Below are 11,153 nucleotides of genomic sequence, written 5' to 3'. Positions count from 1 at the left end.
TTGTTCTGTTCTTGTATTGTTGGTGTTATCTTGAATTTGGAGGAAGTAAGGATTATAGGGGAGATGCTGCCCGTTTTAATACAAAATAGGTTTGTCGTTCGTTGTGCGATAGTTGTACCTTTCGTAACTTAACGATAGTATTATTATCATTCTTGTAGATTAAGGTGCGAAGAGGTGAGTTCAACTTGGTGATTGGAAAGATTGTGATAAGGTATGTTAAGGCTAAGCCTTCCTTCATTTTGGCATGATCTCGTAGCTACATGTGTTAGTAATGAGACAAAAAGAGAAGTTCATATTCATGAATTTATTCACACTATTCTAGTCTCATAAGTTACAATATTATTCCTTATCGAGACTCTATATTCAATTTTAGTATTGTCTTCTTCCAGTCAAGAGAGCAGCAAGCCTATATATACAGTATTACAGTATTTTCATTACCATCGAGCTATAATCGATGGGCAGGCCCCTATTGGGCAACCTCTGATCAGATGGAAAGTTATATACCGAGCCTACTGTGGCCGAGCGCCTATGAGCGAGCCCAGCATGGCCGAGATACATAGCCTAGTATGGCCGAGCGCCTATGAGCGAGCCTACTATGGCAGAGCAGTTATATATATACCGAGCCTTATAAGGCCGTACAATTATTTTACTTACTATATTGAAGGAGTTGAGTCAGTATCAGCAGGTAAGTATATCTCCAGATCATCTTTGACTCCCAGTTACTTCCAGTTATTATATTATCAGTTCAGTTTCGATTTTCAGTTATGTTATTGCCTTACATACTCGGTACATTATTTCGTACTGACGTCCCTTTTCCGGGGACGCTGCATTTCATGCATGCAGGTTCAGATAGACGGACGAGTAGATCTCCTCAGTAGGTGTTTCCCGAGTTCAGCCTGATCGGTAAGCTCCATGTCTTTCGGAGTTACCAGGTCTAGAGTGTTGTGTACATCTTATGTATATCTGTATATATGTTATGGGTAGGTCGGGGCCCTGTTCCGATCATAGTACATCTATCAGTAGAGGCTTGTAGACATATCCTGTTGGTTAGTGCAGTATGTTGGGTTTGTAGGCCTGGTATGTATATTTGATGGTTTGTCAGCTGTAGTAGCTATGACGGCCTTGTCGGCCTAGCTTTATATTGATGTTTAGTTAGCGCTAGTTTCCATTCAGTTTTATATTTTGCTTTGCAAATTGTCTTGCAAGGTGGCCCCATGGCCAAAGTATGACATTATATGTTCAGAGTCCCTTAGTCGCAATTTGGTACGCCAGGTTAGGTGAGGCACCGGGTGCTTGTCTCGCTCCTAGGTTCGGGGCGTGACAAACTTGGTATCAGAGCAGTTCTATCCTAGGGAGTCTACAAGCTGTGTCTAGTAGAGTCTTGTTTATAGATGTGTTGTGCACCACATTATATAAGCAGGGCACTACAGGGCATTTAGGAGTTAGTTACCCTTCTTTGAAATCTAAATCGTGCTATAGAACTGAGTTATAGGAAATTTGAATTAAACTTATGTGTTGGTGTTTGCATGCACAGATGACGGTGACTAGGAAGACTACGGCTAGCCAGAGGAGAGATACAGCAGCAGGTGAGGGGACCAGCAGGGTACCCCCAGTAGATGGGGCCCAGTCTGAGGCTCAAGGCGAGACCCCTACTCAGCCATTACCGGCTCCTCCACCAACTACGGAGATTCCTAGGGAAACCGCACATCCAGTTCCCCCTCCACTTCCATCAGATCAGGACTTGAGGAGTGCGGTGCATTTGTTGACACAGTTGGTAGCTACCCAGCAACAGGCTAGGGCATCAGCTAGTGCAGGAACTTCTGAGGGGTCTGGGAGTTCAAGGGTCCGAGAGTTTATTGCTTTGAGTCCCCTAGAGTTCACGGGGACAGATCAGAGGGAGGACCCACAAGATTTCATAGATCAACTTCACAGGATCTTTCGTGTTATGCATGCCACGGAGAAAGAGGCAGTTGAGCTAGCAGCTTTTCGACTCCGAGATATAGCCATCCTTTGGTACGAGGGATGGGAGAGGTCCAGGGGACGTGATGCACCTCCAGCTATTTGGGAGAATTTTTCAGATGCCTTCCTTGACCAGTACTTACCACGGGAGATCCGACAGGCTCTAGTCGATCAGTTTCTAGCCCTCAAGCAGGGTAATATGAGTGTTCGAGAGTATAGTCTCCGTTTTGACTCATTGGCCAGATATGCACCATCCATAGTTGCTACTATGCGGGACAGGATTCACAGGTTTATAGCAGGGTTAGCCCTAGAGTTAACCGAGGCATGTGCCACCGCTGCATTGCAGGATAGTATGGATATCTCTCGGATTCAGGCATTCGCCCAGAATATAGAAAGGGGTAGGCGTCGGCAGCAGGGTACAGAGAGGGCTGAGCAAGGGCAACGTAAGAGGATGAGATTTCCTAGGTCTCAGGAGCAATCTCAGGGTAGTTATAGGACCCAGTACTTCGGACGGCCACCTAGGCCTCCGCCACCTCGGTTACAGGGTTACAGGTATGACCGCTATACTCAGTCAGGACCAGGTGAGAGCTCACGGGCATCGGGTTTGCAGCGACAGCGAGGATCTGCGCAGACATGGTCATTTCCTCCACGGTGTGACATCTGTGGTAGAGGACACTTGGGCCAATGCCGAGCAGGTTCTGATGCTTGTTATACATGTGGGCGTCCAGGGCATATGATGCGGGATTGCCCAAATAGAGATTCGGGGGGAATGGCACAACCAGCAAGTTCAGCAACAGGATCATCTATGTCCGTGCATCCTTCAGGGTGCGAGTCTCAATCTTCGGCTGGTAGAGGTCGGGGCAGAGGTAGAGGTTCCAGTTCAAGTGGTAATCAGAACCGTATCTATGCTTTAGCGGGTTGGCAGGACCAGGAGTCTTCACCAGACGTTGTGACAGGTATATTAACCATTTGCTCTCACGATGCTTATGCTTTGATAGACCCAGGATCTACTTTATCTTATATTACCCCATTTGTCGCGAGGAAGTTTGGTATAGTGCCTGAAATACTAAGTGATCCTTTTGCGGTATCTACACCGGTCGGAGAATCGATTATTGCTAGACGGGTTTACCGAGGTTGTACGGTGACAATTTGTAGTCGTCAGACCTCAGCTGACCTAGTTGAGCTAGAGATGATGGATTTTGATGCTATCATGGGCATGGACTGGTTGGCAACTTGCTATGCCACAGTTGATTGCCGAGCAAAGGCAGCCAGATTTCATTTTCCGGGTGAGCCAGTCCTTGAATGGGTAGGTAATACACCAACACCCAGAGGTAGGTTTATTTCCTATCTGAAGGCGAGGAAAATGATCGCAAAAGGATGCATTTATCATATTGTGCGAGTTAGAGATGCAGATGCTGAGATACCTACACTTCAGTCTATTCCCGTAGTCAAAGAGTATGCATATGTGTTTCCAGATGAGCTTCCAGGTATTCCTCCAGAGCGAGAGATTGATTTTAGCATCGATTTGCTTCCAGGAACTCAACCAATATCCGTCCCTCCGTATAGAATGGCACCTGGTGAATTGAAGGAGTTGAAGGAGCAGTTAAAAGATTTGTTGGAGAAAGGTTACATCAGGCCCAGTACCTCACCTTGGGGTGCACCAGTACTATTTGTGCGGAAGAAAGACGGCTCGCTGAGGATGTGTATCGATTATAGGCAGCTGAACAAGGTAACTATTAAGAATAAGTATCCACTTCCAAGGATCGATGACTTGTTTGATCAGTTGCAGGGGGCTAGATGCTTTTCAAAGATAGATTTGAGGTCGGGGTACCACCAAGTCAGAGTTCGGGAAAAAGATATTCCGAAGACAGCCTTCAGGACCCGATATGGCCACTTCGAGTTCCTTGTCATGTCCTTCGGGTTGACTAATGCACCCGCTGTATTTATGGACTTGATGAATAGCCTATTCCGACCATTTTTATATCTGTTCGTGATAGTATTTACTGATGATATTCTGGTTTATTTCCATTCAGAGGATGAGCATGCGGACCACCTGCGAGCGGTACTCCAAACCCTCCGTGATTGTAAGTTGTATGCTAAGTTTTCTAAATGTGAGTTCTGGTTGAAGTCTGTAGCATTCTTGGGGCATATTGTATCAGATGAAGGGATAAAGGTGGACACTCAGAAGATTGAGGCTGTGAAATCTTGGCCTAGACCTACCACTCCGACAGAGGTTCGTAGCTTTCTAGGCTTAGCAGGATACTATCGGAGGTTCGTAGAGGGTTTTTCTTCCCTTTCGGCACCATTGACGAAGTTGACACAGAAAGAAACTAAGTTTCAATGGACAGAGGCTTGTGAGCGGAGTTTCCAAGAGCTTAAGAACAGGTTGACCTCAGCTCCAGTTCTAACACTTCCAGAGGGTCTAGAGGGTTATGCCGTGTATTGTGATGCATCAGGTGTCGGGTTAGGATGTGTCCTGATGCAACATGGGAAGGTAATTGCGTATGCTTCAAGGCAGTTGAGGAAGCACGAGAGGAATTATCCGACCCACGACCTCGAGTTAGCTGCGGTTGTCCATGCACTTAAGATATGGCGGCATTATTTATATGGTGTTCATGTTGATGTATTTACTGATCATAAAAGCCTACAATATATCTTCAAGCAGAAAGAGTTGAATTTGCGACAGAGGCGATGGCTTGAGTTATTGAAAGATTACGATGTTAACATTCTCTACCATCCAGGGAAAGCTAATGTTGTAGCAGATGCCTTAAGTCGCCGATCTATGGGTAGCTTAGCACATGTAGAGCCCAAGAAAAGACAATTAGCTAGAGAGATTCATCAATTGTCTTCGTTGGGGGTTCGGTTAGTAGATTCTGAGGATGGTGGAGTTGTACTCCAAAACACTACAAAATCATCCCTCATAGCGGAAGTCAAGGAAAGGCAGTACGAGGACCCAGAGTTGGTCGAGCTGAGAGAGCGAGTTCCGCAGCAGAAGAAGCCACTGTTAGAGCTAAAGGGAGATGGGGTTCTCAGATATAGGGGTCGCTTGTGTGTTCCAGATGTAGCAGGGCTACGAGACAGGATTATGTCAGAGGCACATTATTCATGGTATTCCATCCATCCTGGGTCGACGAAGATGTATCATGACATTAAGGATGTGTACTGGTGGAATGATATAAAGAAGAACATTGCTGAGTTTGTCGCCCAATGTACTAGTTGCCAGCAAGTGAAGATAGAGCACCAGAAGCCTGGAGGGCTAATGCAGACTATAGAGATCCCGACATGGAAATGGGAGGCGATAAACATGGACTTTATCACGGGTTTACCTCGTTCTAATCGTAAGTTCGATTCCATATGGGTGATAGTCGATAGGCTCACGAAATCAGCTCACTTCCTACCGGTCAGATCTACATATACAGCAGAAGATTATGCCAAGTTATATATTAAGGAGATAGTGCGGCTACACGGAGTACCAGTTTCTATTATATCTGACCGTGGGGCTCAGTTTACAGCACATTTTTGGAGGTCATTTCAGAGAGGTCTAGGGACTCAGGTGAATCTCAGCACAGCTTTTCATCCACAGACTGATGGACAAGCCGAGCGCACAATTCAGACGCTTGAGGATATGTTACGAGTATGTGTGTTGGATTTTAAAAGAAGTTGGGATGAACATCTACCTCTTGTCGAGTTTGCATATAATAACAGTTACCACTCCAGTATTCAGATGGCTCCGTACGAGGCTTTGTATGGGCGTAAGTGCAGATCTCCTATAGGGTGGTTTGATGTTGGGGAATCTGGGTTATATGGGCCAGACCTGGTTCAACAGGCCATAGAGAAAGTAAAGCTCATCCGGGAGCGACTGTTGACAGCTCAGAGTCATCAGAAGTCATATTCTGACGTGCGGCGACGAGACTTAGAGTTCAGGATTAATGACTGGGTATTCTTAAAGGTATCACCTATGAAGGGCGTGATGAGGTTTGGCAAGAAAGGCAAGCTTAGCCCACGGTATATTGGGCCTTATAGGATCATTCGGAGAGTGGGCCAAGTAGCTTATGAGTTAGAGTTGCCCTCAGAATTGGAGTCTGTCCATCCAGTTTTTCACGTATCTATGCTACGGAAGTGCATTGGCGATCCTACCCGAGTGGTGCCCACGGATGATGTACAGATTACAGAGGACTTGTCATACGAGGAAATTCCAGTTGCCATCCTAGACCGACAAATCCGCAATCTACGAAATAAGGAGGTAGCTTCCGTAAAGGTTTTATGGAGGAGCAAGAATGTAGAAGAGATGACGTGGGAATCGGAGGAAGAAATGAAGTCTAAATACCCCCACCTATTTCAAACTGAAGATATGGTTCGAGATGGGACGCTACAACATAGCTCTATGTAGGCTAGCAGGTCATCAGGTAAGCTTTTATTTTTCACTTTCAATATTTATGATTTACGGTCGGTGAGGCAAATTGCTGCTATTTATAAAGATTGGCCATATGTGGCATGCATAGTATGTTTCTGGCTACGTGCAGGTTGGTTTTAACCTAGTGTACGAAGGATACTTTGGCAAAATTTTCCAAAGTCTCTAAGAGTAAACATTCGAGGACGAATGTTCCCAAGGGGGAGTGATGTTACACCCTATATTTTCGTACGTAAAAATGCGTCGTAAGCAAACTAATGTAGGACCAAAAAAGAGATAATATTTAAAAGTATATAAAGTAAGTTAATCATGTTACCTCTGAGGTTACAAATATTGAAGATCATGAACAACAAGTACAAAGAGGGTTGGACAGTTCAGAAGCTAAAGCAATTGAAGAAAATAATGTTTCGTCGAAAGTCGACAAGTTGGGAATGTTATAACATATACCTTTGGGGTGAGACTAGGGTGCTTAACATGATAAGGAGATTATGTTATGATTTATATTAGTCGTATGACATCCGTGTGTTATGTTTTGAAGTCAAGAGAGTTGTGGAACAAAAGTCGATGAAAGTCATCACAAGTTACATTCATAAGTTTTACTGAAACTTTGGGTCAAATGTAACTGCAATTTTCTCCCAATATACTTAGAGTTATGGGGTGTTCCACCCATCAAATTAAATATCTATGAGTCTATTTTCCAATGCATTAAACCGTTTGTCAATATGACATCGGAGTAATGAGATATGGGCATTTTTGCGATACTGCGCAAGCTGCTAGGTGACAAGTAGGTGTGTCACCTACTTGCTTAAATGAAAGCCCAAAAATGGGCCATTTCGGGTCGTCCAAAGAGGCCTTTTAAGGGCCTATTTTCTTCATATATTAGACTTAAAATAGAGCATAATAACCAGACATAAGCTCTGCAAAGAATCCTCCCAAAAATTTCCTACAAACCCTAATTGATTTTCTCTCCCTTTCAAGTTCTAATTGGAGGTAAAACCTAGAGTTTGAAGAACCAAGATAGGAGCTGAGTTATCCAACAAATAAGGTGAGTTTACTGCTCTCTTTCATCCAGTTTTTATTCTGTAAATTCATGGTAAGTCTTTCTATACTTGTAAGAACTCACGGGACGGTGATCGGAAGCCGTGAGTTCGAGTTATTCACTTGTAGCGGACTGTTTTGTGGACTGTTTTGTGTTGCTGTTGGGCTGCGTGTTTTACTACTATTTTGTGGAGTTTTGGACGAGGAAGGGGGTTTATAAACACCATATAAATGTAGGGTGGTTGGCTGGTCGTTCGTCATAACATTTTCGGGTCGTTTGACACTACTACGGTGGTCGTTTTGTGTACGAAGAGATTGGGGTGTGTTGGGCTGTTTTGTAGTATTTGATGGTGTATATAGGGATGGAAAATGATGTATATATGTTGTTATTGTTCTGTTCTTGTATTGTTGGTGTTATCTTGAATTTGGAGGAAGTAAGGATTATAGGGGAGATGCTGCCCATTTTAATACAAAATAGGTTTGTCGTTCGTTGTGCGATAGTTGTACCTTTCGTAACTTAACGATAGTATTATTATCATTCTTGTAGATTAAGGTGCGAAGAGGTGAGTTCAACTTGGTGATTGGAAAGATTGTGATAAGGTATGTTAAGGCTAAGCCTTCCTTCATTTTGGCATGATCTCGTAGCTACATGTGTTAGTAATGAGACAAAAAGAGAAGTTCATATTCATGAATTTATTCACACTATTCTAGTCTCATAAGTTACAATATTATTCCTTATCGAGACTCTATATTCAATTTTAGTATTGTCTTCTTCCAGTCAAGAGAGCAGCAAGCCTATATATACAGTATTACAGTATTTTCATTACCATCGAGCTATAATCGATGGGCAGGCCCCTATTGGGCAACCTCTGATCAGATGGAAAGTTATATACCGAGCCTACTGTGGCCGAGCGCCTATGAGCGAGCCCAGCATGGCCGAGATACATAGCCTAGTATGGCCGAGCGCCTATGAGCGAGCCTACTATGGCAGAGCAGTTATATATATACCGAGCCTTATAAGGCCGTACAATTATTTTACTTACTATATTGAAGGAGTTGAGTCAGTATCAGCAGGTAAGTATATCTCCAGATCATCTTTGACTCCCAGTTACTTCCAGTTATTATATTATCAGTTCAGTTTCGATTTTCAGTTATGTTATTGCCTTACATACTCGGTACATTATTTCGTACTGACGTCCCTTTTCCGGGGACGCTGCATTTCATGCATGCAGGTTCAGATAGACGGACGAGTAGATCTCCTCAGTAGGTGTTTCCCGAGTTCAGCCTGATCGGTAAGCTCCATGTCTTTCGGAGTTACCAGGTCTAGAGTGTTGTGTACATCTTATGTATATCTGTATATATGTTATGGGTAGGTCGGGGCCCTGTTCCGATCATAGTACATCTATCAGTAGAGGCTTGTAGACATATCCTGTTGGTTAGTGCAGTATGTTGGGTTTGTAGGCCTGGTATGTATATTTGATGGTTTGTCAGCTGTAGTAGCTATGACGGCCTTGTCGGCCTAGCTTTATATTGATGTTTAGTTAGCGCTAGTTTCCATTCAGTTTTATATTTTGCTTTGCAAATTGTCTTGCAAGGTGGCCCCATGGCCAAAGTATGACATTATATGTTCAGAGTCCCTTAGTCGCAATTTGGTACGCCAGGTTGGGTGAGGCACTGGGTGCTTGTCTCGCTCCTAGGTTCGGGGCGTGACAGTAATTTATTTAATAGATAAATTTCGAATTATTTAACATGCATTAATTATTTCATATAACTTTTGGATAGTTTCGGATTTTCGGCACCGAATTGGGATTTTTACACGACATCGTGATTGGAAGTGGGCATTGAGACATGGTAAGTCTCTTGTCTAATCTTGTGAGGGGAAAATCTCAAAGCATGAATTACTTGTGTAAATTATATCCGTTATTTAATTACATTATTTGATATATTTCGTAAATTTTAGTGAGGGATAGTAAAAGATGGAAATCTTATATGCTTATTTCTGTTTAAATTAATTGGTTGTTAAAAGAATTGTTCATCCTCTCGAATTTATCTTATAATAAACATACTCTCATTCCGGAGGTATATAAGAAAATGTCCTCATTTCTTGTGGAGCGGGCCGAACGCCTCGGCAGGATAGATGCATCTATGGATCGTGCCGCACGTCCCTCGACAGTGTACACGACACTCTGGATCGGGCCGAACGACCTCGACAGAAATCGTGCTTAATAATAATAATTACACGATACTTTGATAGTTTATTTCAGCTTGTGAAACTAATTAAAATTTGGAAATTATTGGAATTTAAAGAATTTAATTATCTCTGCTTGTTAAGGAATTATTGTTATTCCTGTAAATGAGGCTAATTGATAAACTGAAAATTTATTAGAATTGAAGGAATTTAATTACTTCTGCTGGTTCACTAAAATTATTGTTAACTCTATGAATGACGTTGATATAAATATTTCTATTTTCATGATTATTTAATATTATTGACCCATAGTGAGTGTCAAAGTCGGCCATCTCGTCCCTTCCTCTTCGAGATTAGGCTTGATACTTACTGGGTACACGTTATTTTCGTAATATTATTGTGCATGTACATATTTGTCTAGCGGCCTTGTGTGCGCAGAGGTGTGGTTAATAATTGTGGGGACATATGTGAGTTGCATTCTGTATTACGATTTGCAGCCAACAGAGTCTCCTTTAGAAATATTATATTTTCCTGTCTAATTTGTATTCTAGACAGATTCTGTATTTTATTTTTAATTCCCTAGTAAATGCTCATGCACTTGTTACACCGGGTTTTGGGATGATTATGAGTTACACTTTATTGGAAATTTTTAAATATATTATTACATATTTTATAAACTTCATCTTCTGCTATTTAATTGAGGGGAACAACTATGACTTCAAAAATATTAAAATGAGAATTTATTTAGTATTTATTGTTGGCTTGTCTGATAGTGGTGTCCGGCGCCATCACGACCTTTATGGATTTTGGGTCGTGACAACATGGTATCAGAGCACTAGGTTCACTTAGGTCTCATGAGTCATGAGCAAGTCTAGTAGAGTCTTGCGGATCGGTATGGAGACGTCTGTACTTATCTTCGATAGGCTATAGGGCTGTTAGGAATACTTCCCTTTTTGTTTCCTCATCGTGTGATTTGATTCCTTTGAGGCTTATGCCTTCATTTTCTTCCTACTCAATCTTATGCGACGTGAAACACTTGTTATAAATTGGGGATCGAGGAAATCTTTAATGGTACTATAGATGTAGTACATGATGCTTCTCCATGTGTAATTAATTGGGCTATTGTCGTCGCCTTGCGAAAGGCCGCTCTGTCATTTCAAATTAAGTATGAGTACTACCTTAGGTTTTGAGATTTGGAATTGATTGTTATGACGATTCGTGTGTGTTATCGCACAGTGTTTATGAAATGGTAATGTGCCCGTCTATGTGTCATGGCAGTAAACGACTTGAAAGGAGGTTTTCTCAGTACATGATTCAGAGGTTCCATGTTTTAATTCTAGCGGAGAAAAGTCAATCGGACTATGAATGTTCAGGTTTGGGGTTGATTGAGTAATGAAGCTTGATAATTTCGAGTGTGGTAGAGTTCTCAATTTTGATGTGGTATCATCGCCTTGTAAAATACGTTAAGGTTCACCGGTGTTATGGTTTTATTCAACTTGCCTTCACGACGGGGTGTTAGGAATTGGTATAGGGGAAGCAGTCGTTAGAGATCGCGGT

This window comes from Nicotiana tomentosiformis, chromosome 1, assembly GCF_000390325.3.
Source record: "Nicotiana tomentosiformis chromosome 1, ASM39032v3, whole genome shotgun sequence".
Classification (NCBI taxonomy): domain Eukaryota; kingdom Viridiplantae; phylum Streptophyta; class Magnoliopsida; order Solanales; family Solanaceae; genus Nicotiana; species Nicotiana tomentosiformis.
Note: the sequence above shows the minus strand (reverse complement) of the source record.